The sequence below is a fragment of the Ixodes scapularis genome, unplaced genomic scaffold (assembly GCF_016920785.2).
Source record: "Ixodes scapularis isolate PalLabHiFi unplaced genomic scaffold, ASM1692078v2 PGA_scaffold12__126_contigs__length_90152505, whole genome shotgun sequence".
Classification (NCBI taxonomy): Eukaryota; Metazoa; Arthropoda; class Arachnida; order Ixodida; family Ixodidae; genus Ixodes; species Ixodes scapularis.
Window position 1 is genome coordinate 58979702 of NW_024609838.1, and position 25327 is coordinate 59005028.

Below are 25327 nucleotides of genomic sequence, written 5' to 3' on the forward strand. Positions count from 1 at the left end.
GTTTTGTAGAATTTAAACTGGTTTAACCTATTTTTGGGAAGAAAATATTTAAAAAAAACACCTTTAAGAATATCGAAGTATGTTGGCTCTTACTTTTTTTGGATTGATGAAGTGTTCTCTAGCTAAATAAATAAAGCTGACCTTTCGTGTGGGCATTAATATGCCATGAATTCAGTTGCAAATGAATTAATTGTTTGTAGTACCATGTCGCCCTGTGACAATCGCGAGATGGTAGAACATATATGACAAATAAATAGCTTCAACACTGTTAACAGAACCTTTTGTTGCGACTTTATTTTGCACAGTGAAGGTTACGAATGCCTCTGCGCTATCCAATTCGCACACCCCTACAAATAAAGTGAAAAAGAGGGGTCAATCTGGTAACCAGTTAGGCGAATCTGGTGACCAGTTTGGTCAATCTGGTTACCAGTTGGACCAGTTTGGCCAGTCTGGTGACCAGTTTGGTCAATCTGGTTACCAGTTGGACCAGTTCGGCCAGTCTGAGGACCAGTTTGGCCAATCTGGTCACCAGTTTGGTCAATCTGGTTGCCAGTTCAGCCAGTGTGGTGACCAGTTAGGTCAATATGGTGACCAGTCAGGCCAATCTGGTGACCAGTTCGAAGGCAACCTGGTGACCAGTCAGATCAATCTGGTTACCAGTTAGACCAGTCTGACTGCCAGTTCCACCAGTTTGATTTCCAGTTAGACCAGTCTGACCAGTCCAAATACCAGTTTGACCAGTTTAAATACTAGTATGACCAGTTAGATTTTCAAACTGGTCTTTCCAATAGGGCGGTTTTCCGGTTTCCGGTTCCCGGGAAACCGGAAACCGGAAAAGGAAAAAAAAATAAACGAAACCATTTTGCTTTTTACCAGAGTTGGAAGTCCTCTCTTTTTCGTCGTCGCCAAAAACAGGAACAGGAAACTTAAATTCCCCCTCCCCTCTTTTACAACGCCTACACACACACACTGCGCTTCTCTCCGCCCGGCAATGAAGAGAGGGTGCAGAACCGCCAGGGCCGGACAGCACGCTTCTCCAGTAGTCGGCGGGAGAGAGTGGGGTGAGGAAGCCGAAGAAGTAAGGACTCAGGAGGCCGCTATAGCCATTTTCTTTACACTCGTGGGCAGTTTGTTTCTCGCCGTCGTGGTAATATGGAACGAACCGGTTTCCTCCATCCAGAAAGTTAAGTACTGCTTTGAGGGCTCGCCTCTTGGTCTGTTTTAATCCGTGCCGATTCTTCCTTGGTTCCGCAGGTGAACCCCAGTTGGCGTTGGCGGCCTTCAGCACCGCTCGAGCACGATCGTGTTCAGCGCATTCAAGGAGATGGTGGCCGGTGTCGGCCTACTTGCTGCAAGCCTGGCAGTCGGGATCAGCGTCCCACCGCATGTAGTGCCTGCGCACCGCGATCACGGCACTGTGGGTCCTGAGACGGTGGATGACGGCCGCTGTTCTGCCTTGTTCCCTGAGCCTCTTCGTCCGACCGGCTTCAGAAGCATCCAGCGAGTGAAAAATACGCCGAAGACGCCGCCCCGACGACATCATGGACGAAACCGTGACTGTGCTTGGGATTTCTCAACGGTGACGGGAACTCATTGCGATTTCGTGGTTTTCGCTAAACGTGCTTACTGAGACTGTGTATGTGTACGTGAGGTGCACCTGCTCGGTTTTATTAGTTGAACTACCTTACATCAGGAATTTACCCAACGGCATTGTGAGTACTTTGAAAAATATTTTTCGTTGTGATAAAGAAGTCTGTTGTTACTATTTGATATGATCTCTTTCGTCGACAGCTGCTTGCGCCTGGGTTTGAACAAGCGTTGGTGTTTATCGACTTTTTGAGCTTTAATACCCATGTAAAACTCAATGTCCACAATAAATTTTCAATAACGTTTTGAACTTAATTGTTTTCTATATTTCACAGTCATTTGGTCGTCTAAAGGGTTGATGGGCTAAGGGGTTTGGGTTGAAGGGCTGGAGGGTTTTTTCTGAGGGGTATACCTGAAGGGTATTTTTGAAGGGTTTTGAAGGCCTGTGAGGTTCCATAATCCTTCAAGGCTGACGGGCCCTTTAGAATTTATTTTCAATAGGGCTATGAAATGGCAGAAACACTAAACCCCTAATTTCCCCTTAAAGGGCCCCTCAAACAACTTGTTGACAGGTTTGAAAGCTGCGGTGATGTTGACCTCGCACAATGTAGTAATACGAAGCATTGTTTTTTTACAAAATTTGCATTCTTTCGGAAGTTATGAGCAAATTAAAATTACAAAATAAAGAATTAAAAAGGACTCTTCGTGACGTATCGGCTGTGTCCACGGCTTTCAAACTATTTGTTTAGTTCATCGCGCTCAAAGCTTGTTGAAAACTACTTTTATAAATATTTACGACGGTAGGAACTATCATACTCATTATCCTGCATTCAGGGGGAAACGCCTTATGAATCTGGACCATTGGAGAGCCAGGCCTGTTAACACCATGCTGCGCCACCACGCATCCAACTGTTCCGCGCCTTGGGAAATTAAGATATGATACGCTATTATTTTTCTGTTTTGTCTTTGTTCCTCAAGGCGCCTGAAAAACTGAAAAGGCAGGGAGTGCAAAAAAGCAGGTCGGTAAATATCGTTAGAGGAGCCCGTAAGATTTCTGATGGCTTCACCACCACCACCACCATTTCCCCCCGCCCTCCCCCCCCCCCCCCCCCCCCCCAGCAGGTACTACCTCATGAAGGGGCATACTGAGTAAATATCCTATCCTGACTAAATAACTATCCTGACTAAATAAGCCAGAAAAGCTGTCGGAAAGACCACATTAGAGACCCCCTCACCCTTAAAGCATGGTGAGGGGTACCACCAGAAACGCAGCAATGCTGCTTGTTTCCGTACTTTTATGTGGTCTTACCATGGCATTTTTTAATATATACATGTATATTAGCACTGTACCAACGCATATTCAGCTCTAGTAAGTTTTGAAGATTGAAAGCTATCGAGTATTTTGTGTCAGCATGCCCTCACTATTTCTGTCTGACCAACGCAATGCATAAGGAAACTGAAGACTTCATTCTTTTTGAGGGCTTGTCAATTGATCGATTAAAGCTCAAATCATGATTAATTTCTTAACCGCTGAATCGGTCGAATTCGAATGAGAGGGCACAAATTAAGATTTGAATGTTTTCCTCTCCCCTTCTTGTTACTGCAGTGCCCTCCAGAGCGTAAACGTAAGCCACTTGGTAAGCGAGTATCACACAAACAGTACCGACGTTCATCATCTCCCCTTCTTCATTCGAATTCGACCGATTAAGCGGTTAAGAAATTAATCATGATTTCAGATGGTTAAAGCAGGGGAAAGAAAGATTTTATCAAAGTCACATGACCTTCGATATGGAGTTTAGCTCTCTCACTTGTATATTTGACGACATTTCCGTCCCTCGTGTTACTATGGGCGTGCAACCCGTCGCACCGTTCAGTAACCAGATTTCCACAAAATGTCTGCACCACTTTGGTGGACAAAAGACTTTCACATTCACAGGGCCAATTTCCGACATTCTGCCAACTCCTAGTTCTTCCTAAAAATAGCAAGAATGCATTGGAGTATGACGCGAGCGGGTTAGCTGCGTGTACTTGTCTGCGGCCCAGGCGCCTGGGGCTAACACCGGCCCTTTCTCATGAACAATGGCGCGAGCTGTACAGAGCACCCTGTGCTTCCTGACGATGCCATCGTAGCAGAGAAAATCGTGTTCCATGTAAATAAGTATTGTCACCTTTTTGCTTTTGTTCGACCAACGGTGGTGTGCGGCTCGCTCCTCACGGCGGTGGTGGCATGTCACTCAACTCTGTGATTGATACTGGAAGCTAAGTAACTGCACCGCAGCCGAGTCCCATTCCGCCACTGGCAAGAGCGACAAAACTCATACTGTGCTACTCCCACCAGTCCAGTTGGGGCAGTGAGGAGACAACAAAGAACTCCCGCACGTATCCTTTTTGGCGGGAGAAGCCAGCAAACCTTTGTGACGGAACAACTCTCACGTTTACTGCAGCTCGAGGTTGCTGGTGAAATGATAATACTGTCCACCGCTTCAGAGGAGCACGAAACGTCACCATGAAAAATGATGACAATTACCAGTGGCTGAGTAGCCAGACTCGTTCTCCCTTCAGAGGTAATTTCTTTTAATGTGTAATACTGAATTTTGCACCGAGCAGATACACCATCAACCCGTAGCTATCCTGTTGGAAAATCTCGACGATGAAAAGATGATGGAAAAAACTCATACAAGCGTAACCTTAATATGGGAGATCCTATATAAGCGAAAAGGCGGCTCCAGTATAGTGAATTAAGGCGGAACGATACAGGCGGGCGGAACCATACAAGCGTGTCGTGTTATGGGACATCCTATACCAGCGAAGTGGATTATGGCGGAACCTTGAAGGCGGACGGAAGCATACGTCCACAACGTAATATGGGACATCCTATACCAGCGAAAAGGCGATACCACCATGGTGAAGCCGTATGGCTCCATCACGTTGGTATTGCCTTTTCACTGTTGTACACGGCGATTTTTTTTAAGGTTTACATATTTGTTTAGAAAGGTCGTGAAAGCTAAATTAATGCGGTTTGTGCAGGCGAGTTATACGGCCAGCCGTTCGTAGTGAAGGGACCTAGTCGGGGGTAACTATCGGTCAGATAATTACATACAATTTGTTAATTAACTTTTTAATTAGTGAAAATGAACATATGCTTTCAATTAGAAACTTGCTGAGTCATTGAAAACCACAAAATCAACTCTTTCTAGAAGGATATAATGCAGGGGTAGCGTTTTACGCGTTTTGTAAAACCGCTTTATTTGGACGAGTTTCTAGGTTTCAGTTTCTTATCGGAGCGCATCTCTGCGCCCACGGTCCTGTTCCCCAGGGGCTTAGACGCACAACACACGTGCGCCTTGCTTCCATCCATCCTACGGGGGAGGCGAGGGGGCGGCTTCGCACTGCGGCCACCGGGCAGCAGGACCGCAGGCGCAAAGATGCGCTCTGGTAAGAGACCGAAGTCTGGAAACGCGTCCAAATTGACAATTTTTTTAGAATGCCGTAAAATGCTGCTCTTGTCTTATATCTTCACAAAAAAGTTGATTCAGTGTGTTTCGATGATGCTTAGCAAGTTTCTAATTGGAACCATGGGCCTATTTTTACTGATTAAAAAATTCAGAAAAATACTATACTTAAAGAGAGGCTGAAGCGGTTTTGTATTTGAAAAAACACCTTTAAATCTTCCTCATTTGACCACCAGAATCTCAAACATAAAAAATATTTAGTAATTTGGTGAATCGAGGCTGCATAGAATCATTTTTAAGCGCTGTGAAGTCACTCCTCAGGAGAGTGACGTCACAAAAGCAGCTTTCGAAATCTTTGCTCACGCATCTTCAGCGCCTATCAAAGCTATGCACGCACATGCTATTTTCTAAAAGGGCAGAAAAATATGCCTCGACCGGTGCCAGTGCGGGAGAATATACAAAGAAAACTTGGGATTGGACGAGCGGCCCTTATGCGACACACGCCTGGCAGCAGAAAAGGTCTTCTTACGATGTCACTACTGGTTGAAAGTTTTTTTTTTCTCGCGTTTAGTTATCTTTGTGGAAAACTAACAGGATACTCAGGTTCGTGGGAGAAAACTACGCTAGAATCAACCTCCATCTAGTTTTCTGAAAGAGGTCTGACACAGTCTCTGTAATAAGCCAACTGATCCTTACGAATCAGCATTTTGTACTATGCCCCCCTGGCCATATAACTCATGTGCACAGACCACGTAAATGTAGCTTTTAGAAGTTTTAAAAAAAAATCTGTAAAACATACAAAAAACACCCTGTAGAATGTCCCCTAATACGATATGATTGTATGGTTCCTTCCCCGCTTGCATTGTTCAAGAAAGACTTGGGGACATCAGTGTTTCATTGGAATGCTGGATTTCAGCGAGTCCTCTCTACATCAGTGAGCGGTTTCAAAAAAGCATGATGTTTGCACACTAGTAAGATCTTACCCGAGGCCCTCCAAGAGCACTAAAAGCAGAGGCGAAACGTAGTGACCTGGTAAATTTGGTTGCAGGTATTTATTTTTAGAAGAATTACATGCAGCAAAGCTTAACTTTGCTCAAAAGAAGATAATTATAAAGTTAATACTAAACAATGGTGTCCCTTGAGCTGCCAAACCAAACTCCCACTCTTGCTACTCAGGAGTTCCTAACTTGCGCGTAGAGGATCAGCACAACCTAGATTTGTGTTGCGAGAGCACCTGCAATATAAAAGTTGAATAAACATGAGATGAAAAATGAGACATTTACAATTCTCTGTAATGTGAAATTAAAGCGCAGATCTTGAAGATGAGGATCGGAGGGTGTGCCCCTCCTCACCCTCCCCTCCTCCTTTTCTGCTCCCTCCCATTTAGCGAGAAATTTCACTGAATTTAGCGAGAAAATTTCCCCACTAAATTTAGCGCGGAAATTGATGTCACCTGACCTCAACACAAATGCCGTTTTCCCGCTAAAAGTAGCGGGGAAAATGACATGGATGACCGTATCACGTCATACATAAAAACAATTCAGTTTCTCAGCTAGACTTAGCAGAAATATTAACTTCACATGACCGCAACATTTATTCAATTTCCTGCCAAGTTTCGCCAAGCGACGCCGCGAAACGTGGAAACGGGTGCTAACAGCTACGCTAAAAAAAAACTAAATGCATCAGTGAAATAAAGTGAAAATTAGAGATAAGAAAAAGAAGAGAATCTAAGATACCGTTCTCAGGTGTTTCTTTTTGTCCGTTCTCAAATGTTTTGATTTGAAGAAATGTATATCGCTTTATTAATACCCAGAGAACCCCTCCCAGTTTCAGCCTGAATGTAATAAATCAATGCAGACTAGACCTTGTAAACTATAATGCATATGAAAATGGATGTTTGCCACATAGTCATGTATGAGTCAGTGGCTGAGATCTCCAAATACATTTGTAATGAGGGACATTCTTAAATAAAACTTCTAGGCTTCGAATTCGAGAGTTTGAACTTCTATAAGGAACACTGTATGGCACTGACTTTTTTTGTGACACATCAGAAACGGCACAGCACTGTCATCCTTGCATACTTAACAAGAAATAATATTTTTTTAGCATGGCATGGGCTATTCTAATGCCCATACAGCCCCAGTTAACAAAATGTCCTTTGTAGAGCTTTTTATTGGTTCTTATTTAACTCGCACGACAGATTTGGTACCTTGAATTCTCACAAGGCATTAACAGTTTTATATATTGATGTAATAGCGAAAGACAAGCCGTATGGGCTTGAGTACGGCTTAACAAGCGCAGATGTTGAGAAAAGTACTGAAGAAAACTTAAATTTCGAAATAAAAATAAGGTGGAATGTCTATAGAATTATGGATATAATTATGAATACTGTTAGCAGATTCAATATGAAGAATACGCGTTAGACGCAAACTCAAAGAAACCTGCTGCATCTATATTCACGCAAATTACTTCGCAGAACCCAGCGCTGCAGTCTCGGGTGGGAGTTCGCTGAATGAGTCTACTGAAAATGAGTGTAGACGGAAAAAGCAGTTTGATCTGCGACAATGAGCATTACATTAGCAAGTGACATGTCATTATTATTGTTACAGTGCCGAATGTTTCAAACTGCCAGTCGCATCATTCTGTGAGTTCCCTCCGTACATTACAGGGTGTGGCTCTCTCGAATGCTTTGCGAGAAAAATGATGAACTGGAAATGTTTAGCGTAGTTCTAGAAAAACTATTTCTAGAATCTTATCTCAGCATCCTAAAGAATATAAAAGGTTTCTAGAGATAAGGTTAGTGCAGTTGTAGAGCGTCCATTTGCGTGCTTAACCAATTTTAAGGCAAATCGGCGACAATGACGAGAAGACGTGAGTACAATTAAGGGAAAGACAGAAAGGATGCATACCTACAACAACAAAAAAAATATTCAGAACGACCACGGGCACGGAACTCTGGTTAGGCTCTTGGAGTGACTCTCTGCAATGGGCCTGCGCAGACCAGAGAACAAGATTGGTCAGAGCTTGCAGCCATAAGGTGCTGCAAGTAGCTGCAATTGGAAGCAAAGTGCATTTCATTTCTCTGCCGAACGGAGAGTTTAGTAGCTAGCATGCATTCATAAGGTGATACAGTCATGAATGCACAGACTTTTGAATGGAGTTATATCACCAAATTGTCAACCGTGCCGGGAAACACTAGAAACAGAGAGCATTCTTCCAAACTATCTCAGCTTCAAATTAACCACGGCAGAAGCTGCAAACCATGTGACCTTTTAGTTGGATGCCATGGTACGTCGAGCTTATAATCATGTCTCACACTGTTTCTGCTGCAATGGCTTGTAGTGTCAAAAGTGGTCCAGCTTAAAGAGATGCAAACTATAGACGTTTGTGAGTGGGCCCTGACCTAGTCTTCAGCTACATTGCGAGCTAGGACGTTCCAACCGGGGTGTTTGCTGTCTGTAACCACACGACTAGCTTGTGCACAGCGATTGTTCGAGCCGAGTACATGTCCTGGACAGTGCCGTTATTTGACAAGCAGTTTTATGAATGTTAAACATGACTGACTTAAAGAGAGGCTGCATCTCAACGACAAATGATTTGGGACAGCTAACTGATTACTGATGTTTTAACTAAATGCAAAAAAATTAAAGGTCAAAGATATGCCTTAAAATTCCTTTTGCACCCCGAAAATGACGTCTTTTTGAAGGTAAGATACTCAATGTTCTTGATTCAGAAAGTGCCTCAGCTGTAGAAATGCATATGCAGTAAGGGCACGCGCCAAGCCTATTCTCCTCAGCTCTGTGCAGGTTAAGCTAAGTTAGAGTATAGAAGTACACACTCACTGACAGCATGAGAAAGGCAGGGAGAAGTCTCCGTTGTTCCACCACCAGCCCGTCTGCTACCTTCGATGACGTTTCAGCGCCTGATGAGCCTGGAGCGAGCACATCTGTCCAAAGTGTGGTGAAAAGCACAAGCACGTGTTGGAGGACGCCCAGCCATTCTCTTTTTGTCATCGGCTATACTACATATCTTTAGTATGACATATTTTTAAGTGAGAAAAAGTATTGCAAATATGCAGTCCACCTTTGACCATAATACAGAATTCTGATAAAGATAACAACAGTTGCCATCCACCGTTTTCCAAATAAGTGCTCCCGCCTATCAGAACATCTACATTGTGGTGCGTAAGTGGGTTCAGGACTGAGAGGTTAGAAAACGAAGCACTCACAAAGCTTGTTTGACCCTTCCAACCGTGCAGGTACATTCGTCGCAAATCCCCGATTTCTAGCCAAAATGATTTAGAATGAGCAAATCTTGTCCACGTCCGAGATAGACCATGGAATTGTGATTCCCCCATGTTGTGCGAACCATCCTACAAACTACGGTACGAATCGGAAATGAACTATGTTGTTCTGCGGCACGCGTCCATGCTGCCTGCTTCAGAGGAAAACCACTGCTCGTGTTGAAGACGACATCCCACAACGTACAGGCAACAATGTGTAACAAACTAAAATGAAACGGATATCATTCAATATATACAGATAGGCTCACAAAAGTCGACACCATGATTGTTGTTGTTGGTTTTACTCTTGTATACAAACAAAAGTTACTTCCGCTTTCCTCTGATGTACAGTAAAACCCCCTTATCTTCGTGGACCATATTTCTTCTCGAATTGGTCACAGAGGACATAATCGCGGCCACTGAATTTCGCAAAATTAAAGACCGCGAAAATTAAAGGCTCCCCAACATTAAGGGGTTTACTGTTTTTGCCTGTGTCACATGATGTTAAAATTTCAAGGAGGCTGAAGGTTTTGGTTTAAGAAAAAATTACCTGTGAAAAAAAAGCCCTTCTCTAGGTTAGGCACGCGAGGTTCTTTTTCACTACCTATAAGGTGGCGAGTTTGTTTCGGCAGAGCTTATGATAAAACGGAATCTCAAAAGTAGCTATACTTGGCGTCAACTATTTTGTGCTCCATTGTAAGGCTAAAGTAGATTCCACAGTCCTTCAGCACAGCACTGAGAGCATGTGGTTTAGTGTTGCATCCCATTTGCATGATCTAGAGGAACTAGCGCTGACGGAGTTTGAGCACTCCAGAATAATAACAGGCCGACTATAGAGGCATTGAGAGATGCACACATGCGAACTGTGCATTTCTTAAAAGTGCATCCGAGCAAAGGTAAAAACAATATGTATACTTACGGCGGCCATAGTTGCCATACTTGCCTTTCTTAAGCATGACCACTTTTCCCTAGGCAGCACCATCCAGTAAGAAGCACCAGCAACACACCCATGAGACACCGCGGACTCCTGGATTGAATGACGACCCGGCTCAGGTCTTGGAAGGTGATCCGGAACACTCCTTTAGGCCAGATGTCGTACCTGGCGGGGCAGGGGCTAAAAGTAGAAATCAACAAATTTATTTGAAGTGATACATTCCTATAGCATAAACTCTAGGATAGCAGAGTTTTTTTAGATCAGTGATGTGTTTTAATTAAACACAAGAATGGTTGGTTTATATGATGAACCAGCAGCCCCCGTTTTGCATAAGTGTAACGCAGTGTATAACGTTACGTCCGACGGAACCCAAAATAAAAATTGAAGTTACGCCCAACGTAACTTTAAGTCAAGCATTCGAGTTATGTCCGACGTAACCCGAAAGAAAATTTAAAGTTACCGTATTTACTCGAAAATAGGTCGGCCACGAAAATAGTCGACCGCTATTTATTAAACCCACCGAGAAAAAAAAAATTCAAATATAGGTCGACCTTTTTTTTTTTACGAACAGGGGAAAGTTAGGGCAAAAGAAATAAATAAATTTTATTACAGCACTCTCAGCTAAATCCACGGTGTAGGAAGGCTCTTTAGGTGTGGAGACTCCTCTCCTCGTCCCGTCGGAACGGCGAAGACATCACGTCCCCTCTTTTCCTATATTTTCTCCGCCTGCCCCTAGAGGGCGCCAAAACGTGATGAAGAGGGCACGTGGAGCATCAGCAGTGACCACATCAGCATTTTTCTACACTTTGGCACTGTTAAAAGAATTCGAAATAGCAACCAGCGCAAAACTATAACCCGGCTACACGAGGAAAACATAAATGCTGTCGTTCAGAAGTTTGACAAAAGTACTCGCGTGTGCAAGCACTCAGCTATGATGATTATGCAAAAGAGCTAACAAGAATCATTGCTGAATACTCCACAGTGAAGATTGCCAAAGGAAAACGAAAACTCGTGTCGTGGTAAGATTTAGAAATCAAGAAATCTATTCGTACACGACAACACGGTAACCGGCGGCCCAGACATGCCTTAAAGACTCCCGTGAAACTACAGCTACCCAGGTAGCACACCGCCTCGGCCGGTATCGGGACTACGCCGGCCGGTCCTGGTAACAGGATGGCGGCGCCCGGCCATTGGTGCCGGTGAGCTACCGGCCCCGGCCGGCGTCGGGGTTTCGTCTTGCTCACTGGCCAGTTCAGCCGTAAAAGTTACAGTTACTGGCCAGCATCGAATTTTTTCTGTCTTTGCTGGCCAGTCTTTCCATCTAGGTTCCAGTAACTGGCCGGCATCGGTATTTTGCTGTCTCTGATGGCCAGTATTTATATGGCAGTTCAGTAACTGGCCGGCATTGGTACTTTGCTGTCTTTGATGGCCAGTATTTACATGGAAGTTCAGTGACTGGCCGGCATCGGCGCTTTGTCGTTCTGACTGGCGAGCCCCTCCATGGGTTTACTGACCGACATCGTTTTATTTATTTTTTGCCGTTTTTGCTATGCAGTCAAGTCATTGAGATTCTGACGAACAGCGGCAATTCATGAATAGCGAGTGAAAATATTTGCGTTGATCAATCCTTCGCCAATAACTGACGACGCTGGTGTATTTGATCCCAGCATGGCAAGGCTGACGTGTTCTATCGCGAAAACGCGAGAAAAAACAATGCGGCGAGAAAAATTTGCAGTTCAGGATTCGAGAATCTGACCACCTACGCCATGAAAAATAAGTTACACAACGCCGAACGATACTTTTTCAGGGCGCTAGTTTAATAGACCGATCTCACCGGCCAGTTTGACTACGCCACTACTGCCGCAATGCATTAAGGGAACTTTAGTCTTTCTGCACGTGCGACAACCTCGCAGAAGCTCTGCACGTGAGGAGCACGAGACAGCACGAGCCCTCTCGTGCACTGCCGTTTGCCTCCTGTGAACTAAAGTTATGGTGGCGTCACGCATGGGCCGAACCCTCGGTGAGATCGGTCTATTCGATGTACTATACACCAGCTCATGTTTACAAACAAACCGGACCGCCTCTAGCGGAGGCCATCGGCGCCGCGCATGCGCAATGGGTGTGTGGGCAAGAAGCTCGCCGTCGTCTATAAACAAACCATTGGAATGCGATGTTGTCGGCGTCGGTGTGAGTCCCCCTGTCCTTTTTCGCGTTCGAATTGTTCATTCCCTGGCGATGACTGACTATTTTGAGCGGCGTCAGCGAAATTACCGAGGCTCGTTACACCGCAACACTTCGCGCCAATGATGTGACATGTGGCGATTCATTCCGCGTGGACGCCGCCGTATGTACGCTAGAGCCTGATTCGCATGATGAGATTTCGCTCGCAATTTTCAGTGGCGACGCCGCTTGGGCTGCAAAAGCGGGAACCGTAGCTGAGATGGTCGACGTCAATACTAAAAATCGCAAGCAGAATCGGACCAAGTGAATTAGGCATAACAAGTCAATGATGGTCACTGGTAACAATGATCAACATCTCCTTGGATCTACTGTTTACATCGAGCCAGCTTACCAACCTTCAAATTTAACTCTTTTGAGGCCTGCACTTACTTCTTATCGCAAATACCGGGCCAACATATGGTCTATGGGGCGGCGTCGTCTAAGAGAGCAGACGACAAGCAGAAACGTTTGAAAGAGCAGACGATAGTTTGAACGATCAGACGGCCGTTTGAACTTGAAGACGCACTGAACGTAGTCCGCAGGTGGTCCGCACAAGTTGATGGTTTTCTGACGTTCATGTTGGAACAAAACAAATAAATCTGATGACCACAAGTATTCGTAAATTCAACCCAAAGTGCTTCCCGCCCAAGCAATCGTTGTCCGACGGCGTCTGTTTTTCACGGCACGTATCCAGATTCTCGGACGAATCGAGCACGTGAAAACTGACCTTCAAACCTTTCTCGACACTTTTGGTGCGGCCCCAGTCGCGGCGTTTTGACGAGAAGGCAGGTTTTTATCTGCTTCTTTTCAAAACAACGCAGGTATACACGTCTGGCATGGGGACTTCTGCCAACAGCCCCAGACCGGAAGTGCGACCGACGCGCCACCACCGCGCCGTGACGTAGCAGAGATGAGTTGGTGTATGCTTAAGGCTGCGGTCCCACGGCAGCCATCTTGAACAAGGCGTTAGTTCAACCAATAGATGGCGACACGCACCCGTGGGGTGGCCGAAACATTGGTTCACGGTGGGATGGCTCGAGCACCATCACGTTCCCCTCGAGGCCTTGCTCGCGCCGCTGCCAGCTGTGCTCAGCTATAGTCGGATGCAACCTGAGAACAATCTTTTAGCTCCACCCACAAGCGCATTGCGCACATCTGAAGTGCCTCCGCCGTCGAGGAAGTAGTTCGCTAGCAACGTTTCTTTTTCCTCCTCCAGGAAACGTGTCTTAAACTACTACAATATTTATTTAATTCATTCAGGACATTTAAATAAGTTAGAATACGTTTTTGTCAACGAAATAGCTGTTTAGTAAAGAAAGAAAGTCATGTCCAATATACCGTCTTCCCAATTCATTTTCTGTCCAAGATACTGTCCAACATACCGTCTAACATACCTCTCAGCAGTGCTAAGCCTCGCGCCCGCTTCGAAATTTTTGTTGGCGATAGCGTCGCTGGATTCTCACGTTGTCGCGCAAAAACTGCTGCAAACGCAAGCCGATACCATTAATACCCCTGTTACACGGGCACACTTAACCGTGGTTAACTCAGCTTTAACTGCGGTTACGTGGCAGCACAGATGCCGCACTATACCCTCGGACAGCTATTTGAAAAGAAGTGAAGAGAGCATGTGCACTGCTTTGATGGGTGCTCTACTAGGGTGCTCAAGATGCTCAAGCGCACGTTCTTCCATAGCTCTGACTGCATCGCCGCAGAACGTTGTCGGCAAGTATTGTGCGCTAATTGTGGTTTAGCGTAACTGCAGTAAAGTGTGCCCGTGTAACAAGGGTATAAGATTTCGTGGCGTAACCTCGGGCACGTAAAACACGGTGCAAACAAGCAGAATAATTGTCACGAGAAACTAGCGTCGCGTAGCTAAGGCCAGCAGCCATGTTGAGCTTTTTTTTTTTTTTTCAAAAGGATCGCGATTGGTCCACGGATACGTGACGTCATGAAAACGATTGGCTGGCGTTTCTCGGCGTAGGATTACATTTTCCTCTGAGAGGCATTTCCGGTTTTTTCTTAGCTTGCAACCGACTATAGCTCAAGTAGCGTGGCCCAGCAAACGGATGTATGCGAGAATGTCAAGCTGGGTTTAAATTGTTCTCTGATATAGGGAGATGCGGTTCGGCGGTTGTAACGAGCTTTCGCAATAAATCTTACCAAGAAGGATTCAAATGTTGTTTGAGGTGTCAATATTCTATCAATGAAAATTTCTTCTGCAGGAATGCACGCTCAGTAGACTCAATCTTCCAAGACACCAGTGGAAGCGGACGTCAAGTAAACTGCTTCGCGATTTACGGTACTAACCCCACCATTTTAATGACGACTAGAATAACGTCACGAAATATTGTGTTTCACGGGGTCCGGAAGATGTTGTTACATTATAGGGGGTTCCCAGAAACTTTCTGGAAAGACTCGAAGTCTTCCTTGAGTCCAACGCCATCATGAACAGAAACTGAAAACGATCCACTATTCAGTCGGTGGGTGGCGAAACGTATCCGCATCTGCGGAGTCACGGTCGATGCGTACTCTAAGGGGCTGGAAGTTTACACGATGCCTGCCACGACGTCCAAACACGTCGTTTACGTTCTACGGTCTATTTTACCTACTTTTGCCCTACCGAAAATACTTTTCTCTGATAACGCGCCAAATCTTGCTTCAAATAAAATAAACAAGTTTTTGAAGAAAAACAAAAGCCTGCCTCAGGCATCACATTAGTGCACCATACCATCCTGCAACTAACGGGCAAGTAGAACAGATGGTGTGCGAAACGGAAAAATGCCCTTTTGAAGCTTACGGAAGAAGCAGTTCAGTGAAGAATCGCCAGGTTCTTTGTTCCAGTAGCACGTGACGGTCTCATAGTACCCAGGTAGCACACCGCGTCGGCCGGTATCGGGACTACGCCGGCCGGTCCCGGTAACAGGATGGCGGCGCCCGGCCATTGGCGCCGGTGAGCTACCGGCCCCGGCCGGCGTCGGGGTTTCGTCTTGCTCACTGGCCAGTTCAGCCGAAGAAGTTACAGTGACTGGCCGGCATCGGGTTTTTGCTGTCTTTGCTGGCCAGTCTTTCCATGGAGGTTCCAGTAACTGGCCGGCATTGGTATTTTGCTGTCTTTGATGGCCAGTATTTACATGGAAGTTCAGTAACTGGCCGGCATCGGCACTTTGCTGTCTCTGATGGCCAGTATTTACACGGAAGTTCAGTGACTGGCCGGCATCGGCGCTTTGCTGTTTAGGCTGGCGAGCCCCGCCATGGAAGTTCCGTTTACTACCCGACATCGTTTTATCTTTTTTTTTTTTTTTTTTTTTTTGCCGTTTTTACTATGCAGTCAAGTCATTCAGATTCTGACGAACTGTGGCAATTCATGAATAGCGAGTGGAAATATTCGCATAGATCGATCCTTCGCAAATAACTGCCGACGCTGGTGTATTTGATCCCAGCATGGCAAGGCTGACGTGTTTTATTGCGAAAACGCGAGAAAAAAACACTGCGGCGAGGAACATTTGCAGTTCAGGATTCGAGAATCTGACCACCAACGCCATGAAGAATAAATTACACAACGCCGAACGATACCTTTTCAGGAAGCTAGTTTAATTTGATGCACTATACTTAAGGTCGGTGGTATACGCACGTATTTGGCTCTGATAAGAAAATTAAAATAAAAACGGTATAGCGGAGAATCCGAATGAAGAGCAACAACCACAATTAACAAACACGTGGCATGATTGAGCACGCGCTTTGAGTTACAAAAACTATTATTTGCATTGCATTGCAGAATCTGGACAAGAAAGAGATGTGTGTATTGCTTATGAGTCATGACGCTACGAGAGGTACATAACTCTCCTGAGATCGTGTTATTGGTGATTTTAATTGAGTGTGAAAATATGCTATTTCAGTCAAGAATCGGCTGTTTTCTGTGGTAGTTACGATCATCTAACAGAAATATTTCAAATTTTGACATAGCCAGAGGATCTGTCCCCCGGTAGCTTATGTTATATACGACATACCGCACCAAAAACAAAAAAAAAAAAAAACAAATATAAAAACATTTTTTTTTATTTTAACACGATAAAGGCGTTGTGGATGTTTACACTGCCGGGTCGTGAATGTGACCCCTTGACGCTGCGAAACATAAATGTTCTAATACCGAACGATGCCGTCTCTGAAAGCTAGTTTAATTATCCGCACTGTTCTTGGATCTGAGGAATAAAAACATGTCTAGGCCTAATAAAAAAGTAAAACTGCGGAGCGCAACCTCGATAAGTACAATCAGGCGGCAGGCGAGGGAAATATCACTGATGTACCAGAAGAAAATTAAGTACTACTTTCCGTAAGTCAGAAAAATAAGAGATGTGCTTAATACGTACCGCGCTGTGAGCTCAGCTAAATAACTGTCTTAAAATAGCGGTATTTCTGTTTTAACAGTGGGTAAGGTTGACCACCTTCAGACAAACTTCGGCTGCATCACTGTGGCAGTTTGACCACTTACACATTTTCTCATTTTGCTCTCAATATTCCCATTATTATAACCTTCTTTACTTCGTTGAAAGGACTTGCGCTGTCTGCCTACTACACTGACCCAGAAATTAGCACGGAGGGAGCGAATTATCCCGGCAAAACAAGAGGGCCACGGCTTGTGCATTCCATCAATTTAAATTTGGGCTCGCACTTCTTATTTCCACATTTTGCGTGATTTGTACCCTAAAGTAAGGGGCCGGCAACTGCAAAAAACATTAAAAAAAATATTAAAAAGAAATAAAAAACGTAGGAAAAAAAACAATAAAAAATTCGCGCTTCCGGGATTCGAACCACCGTCCACACGATCACCAGCATCGCGCGTTAACCACCAAGACCAAATCGCCAAATCGAAAACGCGTTGTTTTTAGTAGTTTATATGTCTGCTGAGTTCGTTTGAATACATTGTACGGTTAGTTTTGTATGTAATTTTTTGTTACGTGTTCAGGACGTATTTCTAATATTGTGGCAATTTTTGCATACTCAATGATTTATTATTACTGTGTCTTTTAATAGTTTTTTAATGCGCTTTGCTGATCGTTTTATTGCAAGCGTGATGAAGATACGCGAACATAGAGAAGTCGTTAGACATCCATAATAGCCAACGAACGCGATCCAATCCAATCCGCAGCCTTGTTTTGCCGGACGTGTTGGCCATGTGTGTTTCACGTCTCTGTCTTGAGGTCAATTTAACGATTAGTCGTGATGCGTGGAGTTTAACTTAGTTTCAAATGTGTCCGAAAAAGAAGGAAGCGACTGTGAGCCGTGGAACTACGTCGAATCTGCTCAACAGCCAAGATCATGGCACGGTCGTTTCAAAGTAAGTTCCTTTCTTTGCCCGTTAGGGCTAGATTATTCTTTTTTCCGTTCAAAATGCTTGTTATTGTCTAGATCGCTTGCTTTTACCAGTATTACTAATTGTGCGCGAATGGTGCTATGCGAGGCTGTTTTGCTTCGTTCACAAATAGGCTGTGTACTCGGTCCAGGTCCATCAATAGCGGCGGAACTTTTTGGGAGATGGGGGGGGACGGCGGCGCCGGCGGCGGCGGCGGGCGTGCGGGCGGCCGGCCGGCCGGCCAGCCGGCTAGCCGGCGGGTGGAGGCGGAAAGGGGAGGGGGAGGGGGGGAAGTTTGATTGCCTCCCTCCACCGTATTGTTCACTGGTAAACTAGGATGTCTGGAAGAGCGCGGTGCCCCCCCCCCCCGAAAAAAAAAAAAAAAAAAAAATAAAGCACTCAACTCAGCGCGGTGCCCCTCCATCGTCTAAGCTCTAGGTTAGACACTACGGGTGGATTCCGTGTGCGTATCTGCGTCCGGAGAGCTGAGCCAGGCAAAAGGCAGAGGAGGATCGAGCAAGTCCGTAGCTTCCGCCGCGCAGTCGTCTGCAAACGGCTTTATTTTCGTGACTCGTTATCAGAAAAGAATTGTCAAAAATTGGTGCCGCGATGAATTCATCCCATGGTGATTTGCATAGCATACCGCTCCTGATCGCAAAACTTTGTGCCCACGAAATAATTTTTTGATGCCGCTTCTGGGGAAATTTACAAGCATGTCCTGGATTAAGGTAGTGTCTCGCCAGTTTATGAGAGGTATATTTAGTTCAGTGTAAGTATATAGTGTTAGACATGCCTCACCCAATCCCTGTATTTTTTCGTTTGGTACTGCCTTGAGCGAATGGTGTAGGTTGTAATTGTTTTTAGTTGTTGCATGATTGTAGTAAGGTGGTGAGCTTTACTAATTGAACAGCTTGAAAAACAGTTCACCACAAAAGGCAAGGAGACAAGCAGAGTTACGTGTAAACCATACGCAAGCGCAGACTCTCGACTCGCATGAACACAGAAGGAAAAAATAAAGAATGCGGAAGGAGCTCAAGCACAGGCCCAAGTGGAATGCGCCGATTCACCCATTAGCAAGAGCAGATTTTAAAACCATAATTTCCTTGTCTGTTAAGGCAACAGATTGATGGCCAATACATAAAGACAGCTTAATCTCTCTCTAAAGTCTACGATGAATTGTCACCTACTTATGCACTATTTACACTGCTCGTGTGTCATCCTTATAGCCTCGTCCCACTAGAGCGACAGACAGCAACAAACGACAGCGACACACGACGAGCGACACACGACGCACGCTGTCCCACCTGGCGGACACGACGCAGGACACGGGGACGAGGAAACTTCTTTCCTAGTGGGATTGGAGTTGTCAACAAAACACTTCAAAATACACAGATAAACAGTCTGGCGATGCGGTTTTCATATTTTGCTCTTTGGGCATTAAATGCGCCGACAAACACGGTGAAAGTGGAGACAATTACTTTGTTTCTTGATTAAAGCTTCCGCTTCTCTTCATTTGCCGTTGGCGACTTTCCACAAACAGTCGTGACAATTGACACTAAACTTTTTCTGAACTAGAATACCCGAATCGTTCCTTTTTTTGGGGGGGGGGGGGGGGTCGTTCGAGGAATTCTAAGTTAGCACCAAGGAATTTCACCCTGATTTTGAGGATGTTTAAAACTTCATATCCGAATGATCGAGGGCAGGCGTTTTATGGGGGACAATACAGCATCCCGATCATCACAGAACGTAATGACAAGTCTCGTCTGCCGGAATGGCTTGCCGCGGAACGTCGTGTCCTACTTCGTGGTGAGCGGTCTTTGATCAGTCCTCGAACATGGGTGTATCCATCCTGATTTAGGGGCGTAGACCTCGGCGTCTTGAAGCACCAAATCGCGCACCAAGTTTTTGCAAGCAAAACCAGCCACAGACAAGCCTTTCGCAACATGACTGCCCAGCGCCAGCAAGCAAGCCGCGCCCGCGACCACTATGAGCAATCGAGGGACTGGAACTGCGGGAACGAGGAGAGGCCGCCAAGGGCTTCTCTGAAGGTCAAGCGGTGGAGCAAGCCACGGGAGGAAGGGTGGAAGGGTGGAAAGAGAAGCAACAGAGGGCACAAGCGGGCGAGGAGGATAAGTTTGTATCCAACAGATGTTCCTCGGTGGGACTGCTTGCTGCGCTTCAAGTCCAACAACAGACAAGAACTCGTCCGTCGTCGATGGTTTGTCGGCGATTGTCGCGGGTGTTGGCCGTTGCAGTGGGACAGCATCGGCGACACGGAACTTTGTGGTGTCGTCGGACAAAAATCGGTGTTTGTCACTCTAGTGGGACGAGGCTTTTAGAGAAAACGTGAATAATTAGCAGATACTGTGAAAAACATACAAGGGAATTATTTTAGGCCTTTATTATTCATAGTATGGGCCACCAATGTGTTCGCACATCCGTCTGTTACCTGAGCTGCCAAGAAAATCGTGTTTACAGTCTTATGCATATGGGTGGGAGTCAGCACGTTCCACTTGGACCTGTTCGAACTTTTGCTAAAGCTCCTTCCGCATTCTTTATTTTTTTCTTCTCCAATTTGTGAGTTGGGAGTCTACACTCGTATGTAGTGTATGTATTCCTCTCCTTTATTCCTTGTTTTTTGTCTGTTATTTTTCAGGATGTTCAATCAGAATGAACTCACCACCTCATTACATGGAAAGGCTGTTGTTAATTCCAAAGTGTCTGTAAAACAATCTACCTGACATCTTTTGCTCACGCCCCGGTTTCTGAAGCTCACATTCTCCGAACACAGCCTTTCTGATTTCTCTGATTTTTTTTCTTTTTTCTTTTATGCTCAATAGATCAAGTTGTGAGTGTGCACCAGTCTGCGTCCTCTGTGTTCCTGTCCTTTTGTCCTCGTCTTTTTGTGCACTTTTTTCAAGTTGGTCCATGATATTTTTTATCGTATATTCTAATCTGTGTTTTCATCTTTATACTTGCTGCAGTCCTTACCAAGTAGAAGTTGGCATTCAATTTCACCATCCTGATGTGAGTGTCCTGAGGCGACACAGAATGACAGCTTCCTCTGCTGAAGGCCAGGCTTGATGGAAGACTGCCAAGGCTGTTCATGGTAAGGTGCTCTATATATTGAGCAATATAATAGCAACTTATTGCTGATAGGATTGTTTTTAACGCAGACTGTGTTTATGGACTGGCCTTTAGCAATTCCGATGCCACTCACGTGGAATGAAACACTCTAGCGGAATTGCGCATCCCATTCGTAAGCGGAATGCTGAGTTTACAACAGAAGTGCGTCTCAACTTGCTGCCAGTATTGCTGTGTGTGTTGTGTTTGTATTTTTATTTGTTTGTTTAATGTTCCCAATAATGGCTGCAGCCTTCCCATTGGAAGTGGCAACACGCAAACACAAATGGACGGCAAGAGAGGTGAACAGCGCCACTCACGCCGTTCGCCACCGCACCCATTGGTTTTCGGAGAGGTTTGCAGTATTGGTCTCTATGGTATTTAGTCATATATCGCACATGAACACAACCAGGGCACTGTGCCTACAATTCAGCACTCGCAAGATTTGCGTGAATACACCCTGCAGCTGGTCACACTTTCAGAGTAATTTTAATGTTGCAAAAATGAATAATGACATTGGCATATTTCTCGTGCCAAATCCTTCATGCCTGTTCCGAACTCTGATCTCCACGAGATCACAGTAGAGTCGTTTCTGTTGTACAGTAAAACCTCGTTAATTCAACCCCCGCTAATTCGGATAATTTGAACTGTCGATCCAGTCCCGTCAAACATATGTATTAGTCAATGGCAGCAAACGCTCATTAATTCGGAGGGAACGCGGCGCACTATGGTTAATTCGGACAAATTTGGCAGGTGGTGCTAGCTACCGTCTGTTCCAAAGGGTATGACCGCTATCCATCCGAAGTGCGCACGTGGTTTTTCCGGTTTTCCCATGGTTCTTCGCTCTTTCGGTTCTCCGTGTTTCGCACCAGTTTTGCTCTGGATCGCCGTGCTTCAGCGCGTTACTCTCCTGGCATGGAAGCAGCAGAAGCATTGCTGCAACGGAAAAAGGGTAGCACAAGTGACCGACGACCGGAATGGCAAAATCGCGACACGCGGGGCTATTGTTCCCGAGCGCGCCAATAGCAAGAGTGACAGTCACGTTTTATGCCTCAACGCGGGGATCCTAAAGCCCGCCATTTTAACAACTATCCTATCCCTCAATTTTTCGCCGGCCACCCCTGCATTGAAAAATGCAACGTGACTGGCACTCTCGCTATCGGCGCTCGGGGAAAATAGCGCCGGCTGTCGCGATTTCGCCGCTCCGATTACTGGTCAGTTTTGCTACTCGTTTTCCGTTGCAGCTGTACTAGGCTAAGAATTTAGCGACGAAAGTGGAAATACCGAGGGCCTTGGAGGGCGGCGTCTCTCGACAAGTGATGGAAGGTTGCGACGTCAAGAGAAGCACTTTGGCTACATACGTAAAAATTGTGGCCGATATCCTACAGGCTTTCGAGAGCGAGAAGTTCAACACGAAAAGAAAGCGGCCTTGGAAGGTGGTGCACCCGAAACTAGAAGAGGCCTTGCTGTACTACATTGTCAGCGCACGGGATGCGTAGCTCCGACAGTGCGAGTGCGGTGGAGCACTCGACCGCGCTAAGGAAAGTTGCCGTCTCCGCCCAAGTGTCGTCCAGAAAGCAGGCGGTAATAACAGATTTCTTTTCAAAATAAAGGAAACGTTTTCGCGCAGCTTTCTTTGTTCTTTCGATATTTCGACCTTCGGATAATTCAGACATTTTTGCCGGTCCCATGAGATCCAAATTAACGAGGTTTTACTGTAGTGGCACGGCAGACTCTATACTTGTTTTGCTTCAATCTTTGTAAGGGGGATGCTGTAATCCAATTCTACTCATCCCTGGTGTACTAGATAGCACCATATTTGCAGAGATAGTCTTCAGATTTTGTAGTTCCATCGAAATATATTTCAGCTTATAAAATATTTGTTATTTGGCTTGTAAATTTTCAAGCAGATCTAGATTGAAGGCAGCAAATATCTTACCTGCAGTCATGGTATGTGTCCGAAGTATATTGCATTAACATAATTGACCCAACCTCTGATTTTTGTTTTCAGTGCCTCTAGCGAATTGTGGATGCTAGGATTGCTTTTGTTTGTTTCACATTATCTACAACACTTTTTTCACCTTTATACTCAGTGCAGCCCTTGCCGAACGGAAGCTAGCATCGACTAGGCCAATTCGTTCCTGCATCACCAGCCGACCCGAGGATCAGGTCCATGGCAGTCTGCAAAGGTTGTTGATGGTAAGCTGCCTTATATATACAGCTGTGTAATAGCAGCTTGTCCTGGATGACAATTTGAAATGCGTGTTTATGTTTTAGAAAGTGAAATTCGCATGGGCATACTTGCAACGTGAAAGCTTACCAAGCCTGTTCTGATCTTTCATCCTTTTGAGATTTCAGTACAGCCGTTTCTGCTGCACACATACTGCCTACTTCGGCCAGGTAGAGACTTGATACATATGAAGGTAAGCAGGCGATTATCAACTGCTCAGTGCTGTCCGTGGTGACGTTCTCTCCTTATCAGATGACTTACCATGCTTGGTTCGCAAGGCATTTTAAAAGGAGAGCAAGTCCGCTGGTGCATGATGCTCCCAGTACTGAGCAGTCGACGATCGCTTGTTCACACTTGTAGAGATCACGACTGTACTTCAAGCTCGGCAAGTGTGAGACTTATGTGATTCAGCCTAGCTGTGGTGTGCTGAGCGGTATATGTAGAGCTAGTTTACTTGTGCACACACAGTGGCTGTGTGGTATAAAACGCGCCCAATTGGCAACTTTAATGCAGTATCGTGTAGTTCCATTGATGTTTTCTTTTGGCGTGCATGATATGTGTTCACACTTTTTTTTTCCTCGCTTACCGACAGTCCTAGCTGTCTGCAGAGAGTAAGTGTGAAACATGCCAACAAGCCTCTAAAGCAGTATGCAGTGCAATTTTGGTCTATTGTGCAAGCGAGGAAGAAGACTGCTCGTTTGGCTGTTGAGGCTGCGACATAGACATTAGATAGTTTTATCTGAGCATTGTTACGACCCGCTCCACTCAAAAGGAAAGCACCTGCATGCTCACAACGCTCAGTCAGCAACGACCAGTCGGAGCGCAGATGGCGATGGAGCAGACAACTCCTGCACCCCAATGACCTCTGCCGACTGAGCGTTACGTGCGTGCCTAATTACTTTCCTGCTCAGTGGCTGAGCGGAGCGGCCCGTAAAAAGCGCTCAGCTAAAACTTTTTCTGATAGGGGGTGGCTGACACATAGATATTTCAGGCAGAAGGATGGCCGACATTGGCTCACATCAATTCTCAGTATGAGCAGCTCTCATCGCAATACGGAAATTATGATTCAAACTTCCTCTACCCCTTTCTGAAGGTTTTGAAGGTGCTCCTAGCAGTATTGTTGGGCTAGACATAATCATACCCAGATCCACTCCAATAAATTCTAAGAGGATGAAGTCAGTTGCCACATAGCTTGCGCAAAGCTAAATCTGGAACTCACTCCTCCTTCCTGTTTTTCACTGTATTGAGAACCTTGTCTCAGTATGTGATGGGTCTGTGAAGAAAATTGACCAGATAAGCAATATTACTCAGAAAATAGATGTCCCATACATATTAACCTGCACCTACCAGCCACTGTACACCACCTCACTACTGATTTGTTATCTTTCTATTGATTTGCCTGAACTGTTCGCACCTGTAGATATTAATGATGATCACGAGGGAATGTTTCTTGTCATATGATGTCATATGCTTAAAGTAAGTGAGGCTTGCGGGCGTTTTCAAGGGCTATGGGGCATGCCGATGGTAAACACTCAATGTGAGTTTATGGTAGACGCTAATAATATATACTAGTTTCTGGGTAAGTCGCTATTTTTTATTTGGTGAAGTCTGCAGATGAGTTTTAGTCAGGTTGCCATTATGTGGGAACACAGGGGCCATACTCTGCAATATATTATATGTTTACATGTGTCTACCCAATCTCATTAGTATGTGTACAACAATGAGCTGTATTCGCGACTCCAACGATCTATAGGGGGCGCCACCACCAAACAAACATGGCGGCTGGGAACAGGTCGCGTCGGCTCGGCCGGGCCGCCTGAACGGGTAGCGCATTCAATTTAACAGATTTTCTTTTGTTTAATGCCCTATTTTATAGGTATTTCAACTGCGACGGTTAAGTGTAGCCGGTGCAGATAAACTTGCAGAGCATAGTTTTGTTTTCCCGGTGCTTTTTGTTCTTTTCATGTCAAACTTTTGTTTCGGAGGTTTTGTTCATTACCGAAACTATGGGCTCCGGAGAGACGGTAATAGACTCTAATCAGTTTTGATCAGGTAAGGAAAGCAGCAATGACTACAGAATTGTTCCACCGACAGTAATTTTCAACTAACTCGCATCACTCGACCATACGACTTATCTGTCGGCGAAATC